The sequence below is a fragment of the Ambystoma mexicanum genome, chromosome 4p (genome assembly GCF_040938575.1).
Source record: "Ambystoma mexicanum isolate Mex_15411 chromosome 4p, UKY_AmexF1_1, whole genome shotgun sequence".
NCBI lineage: Eukaryota > Metazoa > Chordata > Amphibia > Caudata > Ambystomatidae > Ambystoma > Ambystoma mexicanum.
In genome coordinates this window covers 1226286168-1226306507 of record NC_090927.1, presented here as the reverse complement: position 1 = coordinate 1226306507, position 20340 = coordinate 1226286168, and the positions used below count along the sequence as shown (strand labels likewise).

The window sequence follows — 20340 nt, the reverse complement described above, 5'->3', positions numbered from 1 at the left end:
ACCATACTGCCTCAACCACTCAATTCGCCTACCTTCTATAACCAGCAACATTCAACTTAATACACATTTTACTCCAGACTACACCACTCTTGATTGAGTCTTGGGAGTCACAGAACTACCATTCTGGAGTTTGACCTGAAGGAAACAAGCACCAGACTTGTAGTATTGAGTTTGGAGGATCAATCTCTTGCTTTCTCATACTCTTATCTACCGCTTACTCATTTTCATTCCTTCACAGACTAAGTTCTACCTACCCCTGGAGGCGGGCACAGTACACCACTTAACTGACAAGACTAGCCACTTTGAAATTACAATGGTAGGTACTTGGTGCAGTATAAAATATATTAACATAGAATAACATAACATGCTATGCACTGCCATGACATGAACAGGTACTCACATACTCACATAATGTTGTAAATCAATTATATGCAAAGAAATGTCATGCCTTCCTTTTTTAAAAGTAATTCTAGGAGTACTTTAAAAATGTAAAGGTTACAGAAGATTGGTTTATCCCTCCCACTTTAATCAGGCGTTTTAAACCTGCAAACTCACTTTGAATTAAATTGCTTAATGATGCACCATGTTTTATAACAATACAACACGTGCTGTGATAGGTTAAGGGTATCATTAGCATTCACGTTGCTGGAGGTTATCTGGCTTAAGATATTTCGTAAAATAATTATTGTTGCAAAAACGAGGCTTGTATTTACACCGTGTAAAAGGCTTGTATCACGAAATGTGAACGTGCATTTGTGTGAGAAACACAGATCATAGAACTGAATTATATGCACTGTGCTGGAAACTGAAAAGGATATACCCATTCTATTGTACAGGTTTCACAAGTGATGTATTTCAAAAGATCACTGGTAAAATCCTTAGCAAAGGATGGTAACGTAATTGTCAATTTACAGGAACGGAAATGTTTGATTTTTAGCATCTCTGTACCACAGTGCAGCACTCATTTGTCTCTGAGGATAACGTGAATGAGAGGGGTATCAGCCTTGCATACGGCTTTTACGGCTTTCTTTCACACCACGTCACATTTTCATTCATTTGTATAGAGGAGAGGTGGAACCCAACTTGCATTTCTGCCACTCCCTTACCCTCGGCCATCAAAATACTAATAGCTTTTGTGCCCGCAGACATTTTCATGCAGGTGCAAATGCTGGGGGGTCTCGGTGGAGCCAGCTGGCTTTTTTCACGAGCCAAAAAAGTAGGCACACTCCAAAGGGATCCATTGATAATGCCAACTGCCATAAGTACATGGCCGGCGGTGGTTACTTGCATGGCGGAGTGCAGAAGTGCAGGGGAACGGCAGCACAGCTGCCTTTTGCCCTGCACTTTTGCACTCTGCCCTGCAAATGACCAAAAATCGGCCGCAGGATCCTGTACACGGCAAAGTGCAAACATGCAGGTCCCTGCCACCGAACGATGCTGCATCTCAAAAATGAGCTCCAATGGGTCTTTATTCCATGAGAGACACACACTATGCGGCAGGGACACTGAGAATACATTTTTTTTATGCCTGGAAATTATGTGTCCTGTTTTCTTCGGTTCACAAGCAAAATCGCAACGTTGTTGTAACACCTAACTTTTGGCATGGTTAAAAGTGACCTTGCACTGCTGAGAAGTGACTTTGCACTGGTGACACAAACCCTGATTCATGGAACTGTGCAAAGTGCATTTTTACAGTGGAAAGTCCCTTTTAACCGTGCAAAGAATTCCATGAATCAGGCCCATGGTGTCAACCTTATTCCTCATGTGCAACAATGCAAATGCTCAAATACACCTGTGCCATTGGATCTGTCATGTAATAAATGTGTTTCTATTCTCAGCACACCATTAAAGATGCTCTCATTTAATAATTCTCATAATTCTGAACTTTGATCTGGATAATATATACTTACATTTGAACTCCAATGTTATGTATGATGCCTATAGTCTGTGTACTGGTTGTAATATTCTTAAATCTGATGTATGGTTTCTTGCAATTTAATTTTTAATCCTTGTCTCCTGCATTTGCTCTCTTTTTTCCTATCTTCCTTTCTTTTTCTTTTTCTTTTTTCCCTTCTTCCACCTTGTTCTATTTTTAATATATATTATATTTTGAATTGATTGTGACGAATTGATTACTTTGTTTTTAATTGGTTGAATATGTGCAGATTTGATGGATTATTACTGTTCTTGTTCTTGTGTGCTAATGTGAAAATAAAAATTTTAAAATCTAAGATTTTCTCATTTACAACAGTGTCAAGGATTGTATAACGCCACTGCACCACTGTGGAGGTCTCTCACGCAATGAACATGGTGCTATTCCTACTAACAAACATTAACATCTACTGAAATCACAAGTCATGATCCACAAGAAGACAAGCATCTCTTAAAGGTGGGGTCATTTGCGAATCATGCACACGTTTTCATCCCCTTAATTGTAGCAGTTGTACAATCTCCCCATGTGACTACGATTAATTAAAAACCACATCGTATCATAAGTACATTTCCCCTAAAAGAGAGGATTGCAATATTTGGCTCATAGATGGTTTGGACTACAGCTCCCATCAGCACTCACCCGCATAGTGAATGGTGAGAAATCATAGGAGTTGTAGTTAAAAAAAAAAAACTTGAAGAGCAAAGGGTTAGAGGACCCTGCCCTAAAACGACATTCCTTTCCCAATGAAAGGAAACACAAAATAAAAAGAAACAGCTGCCCTCCTCGCATACAGAATGACACCCTGGCTAAACAATGTATCAGTGTAACTTGACAACTCAAAAAGATGACAGTTTAGAAGCGCTCAAGTACAACAATTCAATATTCCACAACAACAGATTAAGATTAGAGAGGCTTCTCGAACATGGCCAAGAATTGTATCCTTCCTTCAAGGCCATCAAAGTATGTCATCATGATACACAATATTATATCAAATTACCTCAGCCTCACAAAACTGTTCGGGTCCTTTAGGAGTCAAAGCTAAAACTGTAATGTATCTATTGCGCTAGTATCCAATGAATGGATACTGGGGAAATTAGGGCTCTGCAGAAATGATGGCTCTATGTCATTAATAAAACTACCGAACATTACACAGGTTTGGAAAGCCACTCAACACTATAATGCAGACATTAGATCACCCTGCATCAGTCAAGCATGAGGGATTGCATTTTTACATTAATAAATGTGTTTCTATTCTTCACCACAAACGTTTTCTCATTTACAATGTCAATGATGTCATACCACCACTGCACCCCCGTCAGTGTCTCTCACAGAATTAACAGAGTTGAATTCTTACCAACAGACAGTAACACATACTAAAAGCACAAGCACATGTTCTCTAAAACAGCATGACGCCATCAATGAAAATATACAAAAAAACAAATGGAAACAGCTGGTGCTCTCACAAAAAGAATGATGCCATGGAAAGCTAATGTAGCAATCTAATGCGACAACTGAACAAGATAGCACAGATTGCTTAGAAGTGCCCAAGTACAACACATCAATATAACAGGTTAAAGAAGCTAACTGAACACGGCCAAAGCACCGTATCCACCCTCAACTGCAATGCAAGTGTGCCAACACACTACACACAACTCTACACCATTGCTGAAGACTCACAAACCTGTTCCGTCAGGGACACCGTGATCCATAGCTCCAAATGTGATTTAATCTATTGTTTTAGTATTCTTATAATGGGGAATGGGGAAATGAAGGATGGGCATACATTTTTGCTTCATCTCATGAATAAGACCACCGAAAAATGACACGGGTTTGAAAAGACACTCAACACGTAACATGGCCATTAGATCACACTGCAGTAGTTAAAAATAAGGTTGTGACTACAGCATCTCACAGATGCCTCACAGAGGGCAGCACCAGTAAGAAACTGTGACAGAAAGAAAAGCTTCTCTATTAGCATAAGACTGGATCTGTAAGGATGACAAATAGCCAACTGGTAGATAGGGTCTTGGAACCAGGGTCGGACTGGGACAAGAAATAGGCCCACCCCTCGCCTCAAAAAAAGTGGCCCTCATACCATCATCCGTGAATCGCATCAATTCACGACTTTACAGAAAATGCTACTAATGGAGGGTTCATGTGTCTGTTACATTACAACACAACTCACAAAATAACATAACTTTGCATACAAGAATGGATCACCATATGTATCATTAATATTTGTGTGTATAGATCCATATTGTCAAATTACTGTGAATGGAAGCAGACGTCCCAGGCCAAATGATAATATGTTATTGTGTAGCAACACTTACGCTTAAGCTCTTTTTTATAGAACAAATATGCATACACTATCACCCAACCTGTGTTGGTACTCATTTATCGACCTCAGAAGGAGGAAAGGCTGAGATGGCCTTGCTGGGATTCGAACCTGCAGATCACACACACATCGCAGCATGGAGCGCACAACCCACTAAGCTATAATATCGCCTATAGTAAAATGAGCAATAATTCTGTAGTGAATACCATTAAACTGGTAACTGAGATTTAACAGCAGATCAGTGAGTTAAGTTAATCTGCAGGTCTGGTGCACATTTGGCTGCATTTCAAGCCTGTGTGCATCTACTTTTCAGGTTTCAGAGGTTGGCAAATTAGGGAAAGCAGCGCATCACAGGCGTGGCGTTTCTCCCACAAAATGAAGGGACTTCTGGCAATCATGTCATTTGATGTGGCAGGGAAGAAGTAGTTACGGAACCCATGGAATAAGGAGGCCTTCTGCACAGACTGTGAAGGAGGCACACGTGTGTTATGGGATCACTTATTCATCCATCTAACCCAACTGCCTGAAAGACACAGAACTGCTGAACTGCAGATTGTCCTTTGTAGCATTACCACAGCAGGCGTAAAATACCTCCTTAACTCTGCTTTAGCGTACATTCAGCAAAGATTGAGGAGTTGCTGGAGGGCATTTACACCATCACAGCCAAGCCCACAGTGCCATGTGCTGAGTGCAAACAGAGACAAGGGGAAAGCAAAGCAGTGAGAGTAGGAGTGGAGTGGCAGCACCATTGGCACCACACAAGCCCTCCTCTTATGGTGCATCCTGCATGACTGCATCAGTGACACTGTTCCGATGACAAACCCCAGAAGGCTGAAATTAAATCGTATTTGCATCAGCTTTAATCATCTAAAATATTATGGACTAGCACAATATTTACATCAGAGCGGTGGGAACCTTAACGATGAACAATTTAAACACACACTCTCTCTCTCTCTCTTTCTCTCTCTCTCTCTCTCTCTCTTTCTCTCTCCCTCCCTCTCTCTCTCTCTCGCTCTCTCTCTCGCTCTCTCTCTCTCTCTCTCTCTTTCTCTCTCGCTCTCTCTCTCTCAATTTATATGCCCTCAATAATAATAATTATAATCAATGCATGATGTTTAAATAACATTCTGAGCACATGTAGAAGATGGATTTGGCACATAGGCACAGGTGGCGGGGCTGTCCTCTGTCACTCTGCACACCGCATCGACTTTGAAAGGGCACATGGTGCCCTTATCAAAGAAGATTTAAAAACACAGTGTTCTAACAGGTCTAGCACTGCAGGTACAGGGGCAGGGTAGGGAAATATATGTCTAACGCAGAGACCCACTTTAATAATGGAAGAGTAGAGTAATTAGTCTTCAGATTATGATCCTGCATTGCTAATAAACAGTGCTCAATGGGATTTCAACTTCCACAATGTACTATGATAAGCTGGACAAATACCTACAATGATTTACCTAACCTTTTGCGTCAGGCATAGACCGGGAACCATCATCTATTTACAGTGTAGGTGTCTATTTAATGTTATATTAATATGTACATTTGTAATCATTATAGTCTTGCAACGTTGCTTTTAATAACAGAGAGCAGTCTTGGAAGGATCAAAAGCCGCATCGATTTGCTAAAGAAATCCACAAACACGACGTCACATCAGTAGAATGTGCTGATTGCCTTGGCTTTCAAGTAGTGTACTAGTGTGTAAACCCACTGATGCCCAAAGCGTCAGGCTTTGGGCCCGCCAAGTAGTGTATTACGCATTTGTGTAGGAGCCCTGCAACTAACACTAACCCACATTATAGCTCTTTGAGAGCCCTGTACTTTGCACAATATAGCAAAGCTCTGGAGCTACTCAGAAAGCCACAACGCGCCGCACCATTATTTCCTGACATTGACCCTGCAAGTCCTTTGTGGAGGAGTACATGTACATAGTTGCCACCAGATTAGATATTTGAGGGGGCATGCTCCTTACAAATGGTCACAGTGAAAGTGCAAAGCTGTGACTTGAAGGTGACAACTGTGCAATATTTTTTGAAAGTACTGCTGGTGAAACTATACTGTTGCCTGTTCCCTAGCAAGATAGCTATAACCTAGGGGCACATTTGTTAGGTGCCAACATCTCTATGACTCTACTTGCAATGCCTGCCAATGCCATTAGATCACGTACCATAGGTTTCACTACAGGCCCCCACAGGGCCGCACGGCACCGCAGGAGCTCCCAGGTTATGTGGTTACTAAAATAGATGCAGATTTGTTTAGTCTTACGTGCGTAGGCAGTAGGCATGCAGACACGACATTGCTCCGCAGTCTGCACACCTAGATCCCAGGGACCGGCTGCACACAAAGCCGATCTGTGCCTGGCTGAACCACATGCTCACCCTGGACAGCCTACCATAAGAGCGCTTGCATCATGCCATGCATGATACTCCTGGTGATGCTACTAATATTAATTAAATATAGCAAAAATACTCTTGCTTTCCTGCCCTGGGGTACAATGCAGTGCTTCCCGCGGATGGGTTTCACTGCAGGCAGAGTAGTTTGTGCGGCGTGTGATCAGTGAGCACGATGCGTTTAAGGACTGGAGCAGAGTGGATGGAGAGGGCATGCAGGTGGGCAGTATGGGCCGTGTAGGGGGTGTGCAGGGAAAGCATTGAGGGGTTTAGAGGAGGGGGCAGCGGTAGCATAGATGATGTGCGACTAGAAGAGGTGTGAGCTCGGGCAGGGAGGTAGTAGGACTGATGTGTGCACGGTTTGGGCAGTGTGCATGGGGAATAGAAAGGCTTGCGAGAAGGCGTATAGCCTAGATGAGGGGTCTGCAACTTGTGGGTCTCCAGATGTTTTAGACTACAACTCCCATGACCCCTCAGCATTAACTGTGCTAGCTAGGTTGATGGCAGTTGTAGTAGTCCTCCAAAATATCTGGAGAACCAGAGCAGAGCTTACAGCCCCGTGGGATGATGTGCGAGGAGTTTTAAGATGGGACACGGCACAGTGTAAGGTGCAGGCATTTCCTAAATGCAGGTGGGACAGAATTGCAGCCAAAACAAGCAGAGAACCAAAAAATACCTTGTGTGACTCGAGTCGTACAGCTGCTTCCTCAGCTTGAGCGCTCACAGGTGGCAGCCAGGAAACCCTGATACCATTACCGAGTGATAAAACGTAGTCACTCTTAAAAGGTGCATGGTAATGCGAAAGATTGGTACATGTGTGTGACCTGGTGGTCAATCTTACCTGTGATTTGTCACGAGTCTCTATTAAAGCTGTGTAGCCACTAGCCGGTAGCCACCTGCGGTCAACAACTGCTGCCTGCTGCTGCTGGACTGGCTGAACTTCAGTCTACTCTTTGGGCCGGGTCTGCTGCTGGCTGTTGCAGTGCTGCTTGTGTGTTGTCATCACTCGTGGCACTGCTGCTGGCTGGCTGCCTCGTCATGGCCAAAGAATAATGCCCAGGGTCAGGAGGGGCCCACTAATATCCTCATAGTCACGTGTCCACCACTCCAGAATTGTGGCAGCACAGAGTCTGTGTCAGCCCCCAGCCCCAGGCACACGTTGCTTTCAACGTTGCAGGGCAACAAAACTCGTTGTTGTTACTTCCTGCAAAGTTTGAAAGCAACTTGTTGTGTACTTGAGGGCAGACCCGTCCCCAGCCCGCACCTGCAGGCAGGAGGAGCCGGAGCGAGCAGCCAGCCAGCTAGGCTGCTGCAGAGGTGTTTGTATTAGCACTTCATCAATCAGGAGCGCACAACCACGGTGGCACTGAAGTGACTGCAAGTAGGTTTAACATATACATGATGCTGCATCATGCATGCATCACAATTATGCATGCAATTTGCAAATGATCAAAGCAAGGTAACAACGTGGTAACAATGTATGTGTTGTTGTTACCTTGCTTTGATGAATAATTATGCTCCAGAACCAGCTCCTACAGGGTCCAGCCCCTGCCCCCCTCCTTCCAGAGAGAGTGTCAGTTTCCTTTCTGGTGCCACTGCCAAGAGAGAAGCGAGCTGCTTGGGCCGAGGCCCGCGCCCATGCCCCCCTGGCACACACACTGTCGGCTCGGCAGCAGACAGCGGCAGCCTGAGGCTGAGCCTCATGACTCAAAGTGAAAACATCAATTTAATACAAAAAAAATGGCCCAGTTTTGGCCGCATGGCCTGCAGCAGACACACTGCGAGTCTGCAAATGTTTTAATAAACATTTAAATAAAAAAATAAAACGGTTCAGGGGTGGCCTCATGAAAAACCGGCCCCCAGGTCCCCAAAAGCCATCGGCCAGTGGCCGATCGACCGATACCGCTAGTCAGGCTTGGAACTACATTCAGAAGGATACAGAATAAGAGACGGAGTGGAAATAAAGAATATAGTGGTAATTAAAGCGAACCAAACTAAAAACAATTTTTTTTTAACAAAGTACACATCTTATTTTTGGTGTTGTCACATTTGGTGCCAGAAACAATGATACAGGGAAGAGAAAAAAAAACACGTTTCAAAAGCAGACTATCTGGTTGCCATAGCAACTGCAATGCTTGTTGCATGAATTCCCCAAAACACTGACTGGTTTTTTTCATGGTACTCTGCCATGTAAACCAATGAGGGCTTTAGTGAAAATGATTGCTTCAGCGAGGAGCTCTGTAAGAGGATGCTGGGTTCTTCATTCACTGGTCGAACAGTGATCTACACAGGGCTCTCGCTTGCTCACTTTATTCTGACTGTACCTTTCTCACGATCCCTAACTGCTGCTCCCCATGCTGCCCCCTTGTGCTTTTTGACCCTGCTCCCAGCACTCCTGGATGCTCCTGCCGTCTCTTCCAAAGGTTGAAGTACCCCGCTGCAAAGTGCTGTGCTACACACCCCGCCATAACCGTGCCAGTAATAGCACGCTACTGGCTACTAGCTCCATCCGGCCCCTTCAGATCTCTAACAACAGCAGAGGTGCAATGTGAACACCATGAAAATCTCCAACTTAAGCTGAGAAGGATCAGTGAACAATAGACAAAATAGCTGGCCATTGGGGGATCGTTTTACCTTTGCTTTACTTCCTGCTTTTGGACACAGGTGCACATTTCCTCTTGTCCAAAACACTCATCAGCTGTGGGAATCTCTCTCTGTTTATCCAAAGAGGCTTCTGCTTGGATCCTGCCAAGCTCCGGACTGGAATCCACTAAGTGAGCGTGGGCGTTGTCTGGAGGTGGGTGAGGAGGGGAAGCAGAGCCCTCGCTCGGATCATGTCCTGGCTCGGGGTTGGGCTCCATGGCTTGGATTGGTAATGCACATTGCAGCCGGATACATGACTGCGCATTCTTTACACAGCAGGCAGAAACCCTCACGTCGGAATGCAAAAAGCAAGAGCAAAGTCTGTGGCTTTACGTAAATCTACAACTTGAATACCGTAGGCACCAGGTCCTGCGGGGAAGGTCTGCATCTTTTCATGACATGCAGCCATATCTGAACATTTTGTTTCCATACATCTGTCAAGCCATTAAATATCCCCAAGTAAAGATACAAAATAAAATGCAAGTGATGAATATGTGGCATCAATCTACAGCATCGTGCCCTTTCCCATCCCAAGGCACCTCCAGCAGAGGGAGGCAACTTGCCCCTACAGCCAACACATGTTTTCCATTGACTGGCTGAGTAGAGTAGGCACTGTCCACTGTCCTAGGGTGCAGTAGTGTTTTTGCCAATTGGACTGGAAATGTTGCGATTGTTCACATTTTAGCTGTCTTGCTGCTCAGTTGTATAAAGCAAAGCGGGGAGACAACTGAGTTCTAAGTTTGTGAAATAGTACATCTATCACACGTACGTGTACAGTCCATATACTTTGTGCTTCCTATACATGTAAAGGCTCACATTAAACACTAGTAGAGGAGCAAGAGGTGCAGGGCAGTTCTGACCCCCTCTTAGGTCCAGACACCAGCATTGCTCTGCCCTCTCTCTGTCTCTAGACACGTTGCTGTCTGGACAAGCAGTAGGCGGGGTTTGATCTGCCTGTTAACTTTCCAACGCTGCAATAAGGGCATCAAAATCTCAATTCCAACTTTTCCATTTGACCACCCTTGAACTCTCTCTCTCATCTCTCATTGTACCAGTTCCCCAGATCTGTCAATTTGGACCGTTGATATGATAGGTTATTTATAATGCGCTTAATACCCAGAGGTTTCTAAGGGCAGAGCCAGGGATCGAACCTGTAGTGCTTCGTGTTGTCTTGCTTCCAAGGCGAGCATGTTCCCCCTGAGCTATCCTCCCGAGGTGTGAGGATGCAGTTCTTACAAATTACCTGGATGGCATTATTCAACCCGCACTATATGACAACTGCCACTTCAGTGTATCATCTACTCCTTCCCCTGCCCTGGGTGAACTACCCCAGCTTGCTGCCCAGTACTGGGCACTATTGCATTGCCGTACTGCATGACTTCACTTCAGATCCTGACAGACCGCCTTTGCTCCACCCTGTGCCCACTATGCTCATCTCTCACATCTTACGCATAGAATTGGGTGCTGTGGCTGCCCCTTTAGTGCATTAACACCTGATTTTAGTCTCCCAGGATGAGAGTGAAAGTTGGCAGATGTATCAACAAGCAGGTGCCTCTCAAATGCCTGGAGGGTTGGGGCAGAGCCAGTAACGTGTCATGATACTCTATTTCTGTTTTCCATGGACTGCCCTGTGGGGCAGCGAGGAGGCTTGTCGATGCCCGCACCGATAAAAGGCTGCATTGACATGAACAGAATTCATTCATAAAAGAGTGCCAGTATGCCCCCAGAGTGGCATGATTACGTTGTGGACCAGTTGATCGCATTAGCTGATCGATCATCAGAATTTGTAGGGAGGTTATGTCTACCAAAGGGTGAGTGGAAAGTAGCTTTGAGATTGAGCACCTGCTCAGCAAGGGCTGATCCTCTTAGTTGACCAGCAAATGTAAGGTACCAACGAGAAGGGATGAACAAAGGCAATGAGTGGGTACATAGTGGTGTGAGGATCCCAAGTGCAGGGAGCCATTTCACTCCCGTGTGAGCCTAAACGGGCCTGCCTAGCCTGACACCAACTCATAAATACCAGGAGCTCCCTTTGACTTCATGCCAACTAGCCCCGTAGAGGCATACCCCTCTGGCTGTAAAATAAAACATTACAGCCCATTATTTTCACTCACTCTAATTCCAGGGATATCTGACTGCTCCCAAATGAACATAGTCACCAGCCACCACTGGAGGAAGAGAGGGTCCAGTTGCCAGGCATGATTGGTTTAATGGCAAGGGGCATAACCAAGCCGCAGAGCAGGTAAGCAAATCTGTGTCAGATGGAAAATGGAAGCTGCGGGTAAACCAAATGTAAAATGCAATAACAACAGCAAACACCAAAGGTCTTGGCTATGCCAATTTATGCTTTTATCTATTCTCAATTTCTACCATTCTGCGGTTCAGTTTATTTAAGTCCCTAGCTAGATCTGAACACTTATGGGACTTCATTTATGGAAACCCGGTGAAGTGCAGTGTTTAAAGCAATCCGCCATTACCATGTACCAGTCCTTTGTTACCATTGGTTACACTACTTAGGTCTTGGAAACGTCAATTTTGAGGTCTGGCTTCCCCATACCAAGGCAATGGTGGCAAGGGGGCAGTACTTCTGGTTTGTGTTTTCTATGCCCTATTACCAGAAGGACAGCTTCAGAAGTACTTGCAAAATTACAGCAGCATACATGTGCCACAGCACCGTTCATTTTTACACCCCATATGCATAATCCAGTAACTCTAAAAATGAAAGATCACCTGTTTCCCCAAAAATGAGCCTACTCCTAAATCAGCAGACAGAGCACCACAGCCACGGATAAGTAGTTCTTAAGACTATGAACCAGACGCTAAAGGTTGCCACTCTTTGTTTGGGTTCCTGGGCAGCTACGGGAATGAATAAAGTGATAAAGAATACTACAGGACTGCACGAAGGGGCAAATCACGCCGAAAAGAAAAGGGAAGACAGACAGCCACGAAGAAGAAACTGGAAAAATGCCTCAATGCACATCTACGCCAGAACACAGTACTGTGAGTGCACTCATGACAAATGCCATGTACAAGATTTGAAAGAATTGAAAAATGGCTACACTGCAAAGTGAAGAGTCAATAGTGAACTGAGAAGAACGGCAGCTCCACCGAAGGCAAAAAAAGGAAGGGACAGCAAAGAGTTGCTAATGAACTTAACAACAACATCCACACAGCACAGCCCGCAAAATCCTATTGGGCTTTTGGACACCACTTCAAATATTGTGCCAGCAGGGAATGAAAGCAGGACAACAGGGGCTGTCAATTAAGTGCCAGGAAAAGCCTCATGGTATTTGGGAGGATGCTCTAGGGTGACATGCAGGGAGAACTCATTGACTGCTTTGCTAAAGGACCAAGGGATTACAGGTTTGCAGAGGGGTAGTAACCTGGTGGTCAACAGCAGAGGCGTAGCCAGGATTGTCTAGCAAATGGGGCCTGAAGCTAATGTAGTTGGGCCCACCGCACTGACAGAAATATCTGTAAATGGCCATAGTGGGCATTTACTAATTTTGGGTGGGCCTTGCTCCTCAAGCCCTAACCTGGTCAAGAGAGGTCCAGAACACCTCTACCCTAACAGCAAGTCTTCAATCTGCAAAGGAAAAGCATCTGCAAATACAGGTTTCCAGAAAGAGGGCAAAGAGGAGTGGGAACAATCTTCGATGATAGATTGTGAGAGTCATTGCTACCTACTTTTACATGCAGAGGTTAGAGTGGGGTAGGGCCGGGAAATTGTAAACCTCCAATGCAAGGAGTGGGTACATTTCAATAACTTGTCATGGTATTTTTTATATTGGTGATTGCTGCACATGCTTCAGCTAAAAGAAGAATTCTTTGTTATGAAGACCACAGCCTTGGTCGGGTGTAGTGATTCATTTTAAGCGACACTGTGGGCAATAATCCCCCTTTGTTTTCCCCATCACTCCCCCATGCCATTCATTACCAAGTCATTTTATGACTTGATCAGGCACCTTATAGTGATGACAGGCATCACTATAAGGTGCCTGATATGATATGATATAAGTCATATATTACGTGCCTTTACACATGTGTTTCTTGGCGCGACAAGACAAGGGAGGGTATGGATGGAGGACAAGACAAACGATCTTACTAGGCCTTGTGTAATTCAGATTGTGCAAGTGCAGTAACGCAAAGTGCAGGGGAAGAGGAATGGGGGCGTGCCGAGAGGGGTGCAATCAGGCCAGCACTACTTTGAGAAAGTGCAGCCAGGACAGCACTGGACAGGATAGTGCAAGGAGGTGAGGGACTGTCGAGTTTACAGTTACAGCCCCTAGTGTTTGACAGGCTCGGAGGCAGCGCGGGGGAGACCGGTCAAGAGGAGCCAGGTACCCAGTTGGATGCTGAGGGTAACCAAGCAACGAGTCGACGCAGTAGACAGGTAGGTCAACAGGGGAGGGAGGGAGGGAGAGAAAGTAGAGGAGAAAAGGAATGTTTTGAGCTGCTTCCGGAACATCATGTGGTCCAGCTTAAGTTTGAGAGGGGCAGAGAGGCCGTTCCAGAGGGAGAAACCTACAGAGGAAAGTGATGTGCCCACTACTCTCTGCCTGTAGAAGCTTCTGACCCTCAACGAGTTGAGGCAGCAGAGTGAGGGGCTTGCGAAGGAAGTCGATCAAGTCATAACATGTCAAGTCATAATAAGTGTTTTATGGAGAAAAAGGTGTTGGAGATGTTGAGTCTAATTGCGTATTGATAGTTCATTTATAAGTCGCATTGTCAGACTCAAGTAATGTCCCATATCAATATAATTTCCACAGTTCTCTTTGTATTGAACTTTGACCAGCTCCGATCCCTCCACATGGTGCCCTCTAACAGCCACTCAGAAAGACTACGGGAAAATAATGCTTGAAAGACTATGGGAAAATAATGCTTGGAAGACTGTGGGAAAATAATGCTTGGAAGACTGTGGGAAAATAATGCTTGGAAGACTGTGGGAAAATAATGCTTGGAAGACTATGGGAAAATAATGCTTGGAACTAATGAGATGAGGACATTGTGTTGAGTGTTGTAAATGGGCTGGTGCCCACTCTGGTAATATATTTGGAAGATGTCGTTTTAGAGGCTTCACACATAGTTTGAGCATCATATATGGAAAATATTTAACAGATGTGCAAAGTGTATTGGACAGACCGACAGGTGAAGCCAGGGAGCTGGTAATTAGTAAGATTTGTTTCCTGGCCTTTTAGATATCATTCTACAAAACAATAACCCCTCCTCCAAGGAAGTAACCTCGCATATGCCCTCTGTCCTTGCCAATAATAAAGACCCTAGGAATTATTTTTGGACATTCCCTAGTTCCTGGATAAAAAGGTAACGTTCTTTCTTCCTCAAGCTCCTGAGAAGGCTTTGCCTGTTCTGGACTTCCCCATCAAATACAGGTTGCCTTGCCTTTGTCATATCTCCCCTTGATTATGCACATGGTGTTTACATGGAGCTACCCAATAGTTTTATTCAGTTTGATGATGTTAATGCATCCCACCAGCTGGAAGGGATAGATACACTTGGGAATAGACGCAAGGGGTGATTACCATGCTCCAGACTCCCAAGTCATGTTTTATGTCTAGACTATTGGAGTTACATTTCCAGTTGTTACATAAATTAGAGCTGCCCTGGACACTTTAAATGTGTCTGATAACCTGTGCCACCAGTTCATCCCTCTGGGCCAATGTGAATCGCACACTACACAGGTCTGCACTTGCCAGTAAAACCAACATACATCGCTTTCTAAATCCTTTGCTGTAATCCGGGCATCCGATTAGCCCATAACTGTGCCGTGTATATGGGCACACATTTTCTCTTGCCCGATTCACCATCTTAGGGTACATTTTGTCGGGCATCAGGTAGTATAAGCACTTAGAATCTAGAATACAGAGGCACTCGTGCTTAGCGCCTTTCCTACACTTTGGGCCCTCTGTCGCCACCTGAGGTCGACATGGAACAACTGAACTGACAGCTTCACAGCAGTTATGGCTCTTAAGGACGAGGAACATAACGTGGGTTCTTCCAATACACTTTTATCAGAATAGATATTTATGATGAATTATTTGAACTTCCATGCATCAAAAGAATTTTGATTATGGAAGATACATTTTTATCCTAAAAATCTAATTTGGATGAATCTATAAATAGTTTCCTATTGAACCTAAAGCCTGTACGATCAACTACAAACCTATAACATTTCAATGAGGAGGCTCCAGGAGTGCCAAGAGATTGTGGCATTTGAGTGGTCTTTCCTCTTGCTTGACCACAATGCACCATTTGCAAATCAGTCTTTGTCCCGCCCACATGGGCAGTCCAGCACTGAAATACTATGCCAATTCTCTTCTCAACAAGAGTACCAAGGACAATCCCAGAGACGTGTTTCATCCTTGTTGGGCTTCATCAGTGAAGTGGAGCTGTGCCTCTCTGAGCACACGGAGCGAGTGGTCCATGTCTGAATGACCGTATGAAATTTAGGGTGACTAAACCTTAGTCCCTTAAAAAATCAAAATTTAGTCCATAGGCGGCCCTCTGTGAGAACGAACAGGGCTAAATGACATGTTCTTTGGAAGGTAACCACTTGAGAGTCCCAAGCCAAACATCAGCGCACTGTACCTTTCACAGAAGGGAAAGATCCATTTGCATACCAGTCTTTGTCCCGCCCACATGGGCAGTCCAGCAACAAAATGTTATGGCAATTCTCTTCTGAACAAGTGTACCAACAGCAACCCCAGCCACGTGTTTCATCCTTGTTGGGCCTCATCAGTGAGGTGGAGCTGTGCCTCTCTGAGCACAATGAGCAAGGGTTCCACAAATACTATTTCATCATGTTGGAAGGCTACCATTGAAATTCTGTTGTCTTGCATGAAGCACTAGACATATTTATTTTTGCTTAGTAGCTTTTAGAGTATATATATATATATATTCACTGAAAAAACTTTGTTAAAGGGGTGTTATGGTTAAGTTGAACTCATAAAAACCTATGAAATTCCGTAAAAAAATGTTGTTGAAAGGACGTTATGGTTACAAGTAAAATCGAAAAACCCCTGAAATGTGCCAGTTATTGTAAGCTAAGCAACCATAACTCGTGCCACCACCTTGCACTGCTATTACTAACACCCAGGACATCAAAGATGACATCACAAATATCATTGTACTTTTGTACTTTTGTACTCAGTCGCAGACTATCTGGACAGTACTCCTACGGGACCACCTCCATGCGCCACCACACCAAATCCAATGACTGCAATGCTCTCAGAAAGATTGTTCCTTTCTCAGCAAGTAGTAAGCTGTCTTCCTCCACTTCATCTTCTTTAACAAATACTGTAACCACACAGCCAGATATCTGCGGGCATTGGTGTGTTATAAAAAAATAAATAAGGAGGGCTACGGAAGATTATCGTCCATTGCAGCCCCTGAAATGGGGGATAAAGGCCATTAGCACCCCTGGTTCCCAAAGCGGGAGCCCTGGGTGCTAAAACATATATTTGTCTTCCTATAGCGGTATGCCTGCGGCGTCCCGCTGTAGGAAGGAAAATCCTTTTCCAAGACAGCCAACATGGAAAGAGAAGGCGGGGCTCCGTACACAACCCCTCTTCCCTTGCCATGGCAGCGTGCAAAACCCTATGAACCTATTACCACAAGCACTTTTTCTCCCTTTCAAACCTATCCTACCTTCAAATAACTTTACCACATAGCCGGTCCCAGGTAGATATAGCCACTTTAACACCATTTTTCGTCCCTAGCGGTCATGGCCAGTAGCCAAATTGTCCGCGTCATGACCTTATGCCATGACCCAGACAATCTGGAAACTGCCCACGGCCACAGGCTATACCTCAGTCACCAAAGGTATATGACTCTTTTTTGTACCTACATTATTACACTTGTCAAAAAATAAAACACGGGCCCATTTGCAAAACCATGCAAAACCATGCTTTAATGTCCTTGCCAATGCTCCTCACGAGTTCGCTCAAAACCCACCCATGTTTTATTTTTTAAAAAGTGTCAAAATTTATGTACGTACAATAGTCATATAACTTGGCCCCCACTTGACAAAATCCATTCAGTCTTTACACAAACATTGAAGGTTGGGTCTATAACCTTTCTCAAAACATTTGTCCAGATTCGTCAAATAGCAACAAATTTATAAGCCATCTAAAAATCTTGAGACCCCCACTCTAATTTCGCCCTCTCTTGAGAAAATCCCACCAAACTTTAGTAAACCATTTATATCTAGATCCGAAATCGTTTTGCCAAATGTTGTGCATATTCGTCAAATGACACCACATTTATATGCCTTTACAATGTTTTGGGACCCGGCCTCTAATTTTGCACCCTCTTGACCGAATCCCACAAAACTTTGCAAAAGCATTCAGGATTAGTCCTAGTATAAGATTGGAAAATTACATGCAGTTTCACTAAGTGGCGCAAAATTTATAAGCCATCCAAAAACTGCTTTTCCCCCAACCCTGTAATGCAGAAATAGGTACAGATGTCCTAGGACATCTGAAGTGTCCGCGAACACCACAGGACTGCCCCAGGACATCTAGAGTATTCACAGACTTTCGGGGGGTGAAACAACCCACACCGCCAGAGATTGTTTGTTGAGTTTGACAAGTGAAATGCAGAAATGCCGTCTTTTTTTTAATGTTTTCACCGCGCTGTCCATGGACCCCAAAAAAGTCTGCGAATCCAAGGTGGCAGGTGTTTCTGGAAAACCGACGCATTTCACGTTTTCCCAGCAGCCAATCAGCGAGCACGTGCCGATGTCCGCAGACCCCACAAAAGTCAGCGAATTTTTGGGCCAATCGGGGGCCAGTCTGCAGACCGAACAGCGGACATAGATATCACTAGTTTTTTTTACTTACATTTTTGTCATTTCAAAAGAAACTACTGGACGGATGTACACCGAATTAACAAAAGCATGCTTTCGGGACCAAGCCGCCTCTACTGCCGCAAATTTGGTGAAAATCCGTCCAGCGGTTTGGGCTGTAGGCATTATGTCTATGGGAAAAAAAGAAGTTTTGGGACCCCCCTATAACTTTGCCCCCCCTTGACCAAACCTCACCAAACTTTGCAAAAGAATTCAGAGTGGGCCATATAGTTTGCGTAATTTGAGGATTCGTCTAGGGGGAGTGAAGTTATAAGCCGCCCAAAAAGTGCTCTTCCTATGGGATTAGCAACTTAACCATAACTACACAGCCACTACTTTATTTTTTTACAGTGCAAAATTAGGTTAAAAAAAAAGAGTGATATCTGGGTTTGGTCCGCGGACTCACTTCCCTGTTTGGTCCGTGGCTGGGCCTCTGATTGGTTCAGAAGGCAACGTGAGGTCCGCAGACATCAGGCGCACCCACTGCTTGGATCGTGAAAAGCGTGAAATGGAATATTTGAAAAGGACATCAAAGATGACATCACAAATGTCATTGATGACATCACTGAATATGATATATGCAGATTACTAAAATTAATTCTTGTATGCACTGATAATAGTGAGAGTCATATAGGCAGGGACATTTGGTTGACTGTTTGTGAAATGTATACCATTGTAGTGATTTTTAGTGTAAAGCTGGAGACCACCTTAATTGAAGTAAAATTATTATTTTAAACACATTTTGAATTTCGAGATACACATTGTCCGGTCATTGACCAGAATTGTGGGGTGACACTGCACACAGAGAGAGAAAATTAGATCGGGGTGTCACACTAACATAATCCATAACTAAAAATGAATATCATCTGGCAGAATGCCATGCTCCAAATATGGGGTGCTGAGACGCATTGTACCTTTTCTCCCTTCATGCTTTCTTCATGCTAGCGAGAGTTTGGGTTAAAGTCTGAAGAGAGGAGCCATCAGTGGTCCAATGTGTTCCTATTTTGCTGGGGCAAAGTTTCCTCAGCTTCTCTGATCCTACTTGTGGCACATGTCACATGCCATGTTCATCTCCAACCCCTTCTCCCTTGGCTTCCTTACAGCTCACATACAGGAAGCTGCAGAAGCTGTGGAAGATCTGGCAGCTTCCTGTTTCCTGTTTATGAGCAGCACAGAGGAGCCGAGGGGGCATGGAAGGACAGACCGAAGCTGCAAGAAAAAGGTAAGAAGGCTTTTTTGTTGTTGTAATATGGCGTGTGTTTTGCATGTGTAAAGTGCGTGTCAGATGTATGTATGTGAATGGTGGGGGAATAATAAGTAATGTGATGTGTGTTTTTGAATGTTCTGGGTGGGTGGGTGTGTGCCTGTGTAGAGAATGCTGTGAGTGGATGTAAGAGAAAGTGTGAGTGACTGTGATGTGATGTGTGTTTTCGAATGTTCTGGGTGGGTGGGTGTGTGCCTGTGTAGAGAATGAAATGAGTGGATGTAATAGAAAGTGTGAGTGACTGGTAGGTGAATGTGATGTGTGTTTTTGAATGTTCTGGGTCGGTGGGGGTGTGCCTGCGTAGAGAATGCAATAAGTGGATGGGTTTGTGCTTGTTTAGAGAATGCAATGAGTGGATGTTAGAGAATGTGTGTGTGAGTGACGGGTGGCTGAATGAGTATGAATGTCAGGGTGTGTTTTTGAATGTTCTGGGTGGGTGTGTGCGGACCTGTGTAGAAAATGCAATAGGTGGAGGTAAGAAAAGGTGTATGATTTAGTTACTGGTGGGTGAATGAGTATGAATGTGATGGTGTGATTTTGAATGTTGTGGGTGGGTGTGTGCCGGTGTAGAGAATGCAATGAGCGCTTGTAAGAGAAGGTGTGAGTGATTGAGCGGTGGGATAGTGAGTATACATGTGCTAGTGTGTGTATGAATGTTCTGGGTGGGGCTTGGTGTGTGTCTGTGTGGTGAATCCAGTGTGAGCGAGTGTAAAAGGAGATGTATGGGTGAGTAACCGGTGGGTGAAAGGGGATGCATGTGTGTGTAAGACCCTGGGAGATTGGGGATCGCTGGAGCATTTTTGCCACATCCTTTATTGACTGCCTGTTTTTCTGGTATTTTTGGGTAAAGTCAGGTTCATGTGTGCCATTCCCTGGCTAGACTGGTATTTTGTTGCAGTCAGTCTAGCCATTGCT

The 20340-nt window shown here is 44.5% G+C and overlaps 1 protein-coding gene across 1 annotated transcript in view; it reads right to left on the bottom strand.

The window, feature by feature from the left end:
- Positions 1 to 20340, bottom strand: part of SYNDIG1 (synapse differentiation inducing 1) — a 1155325-nt gene that overhangs the window by 132290 nt on the left and 1002695 nt on the right. The window lies entirely within an intron of this gene.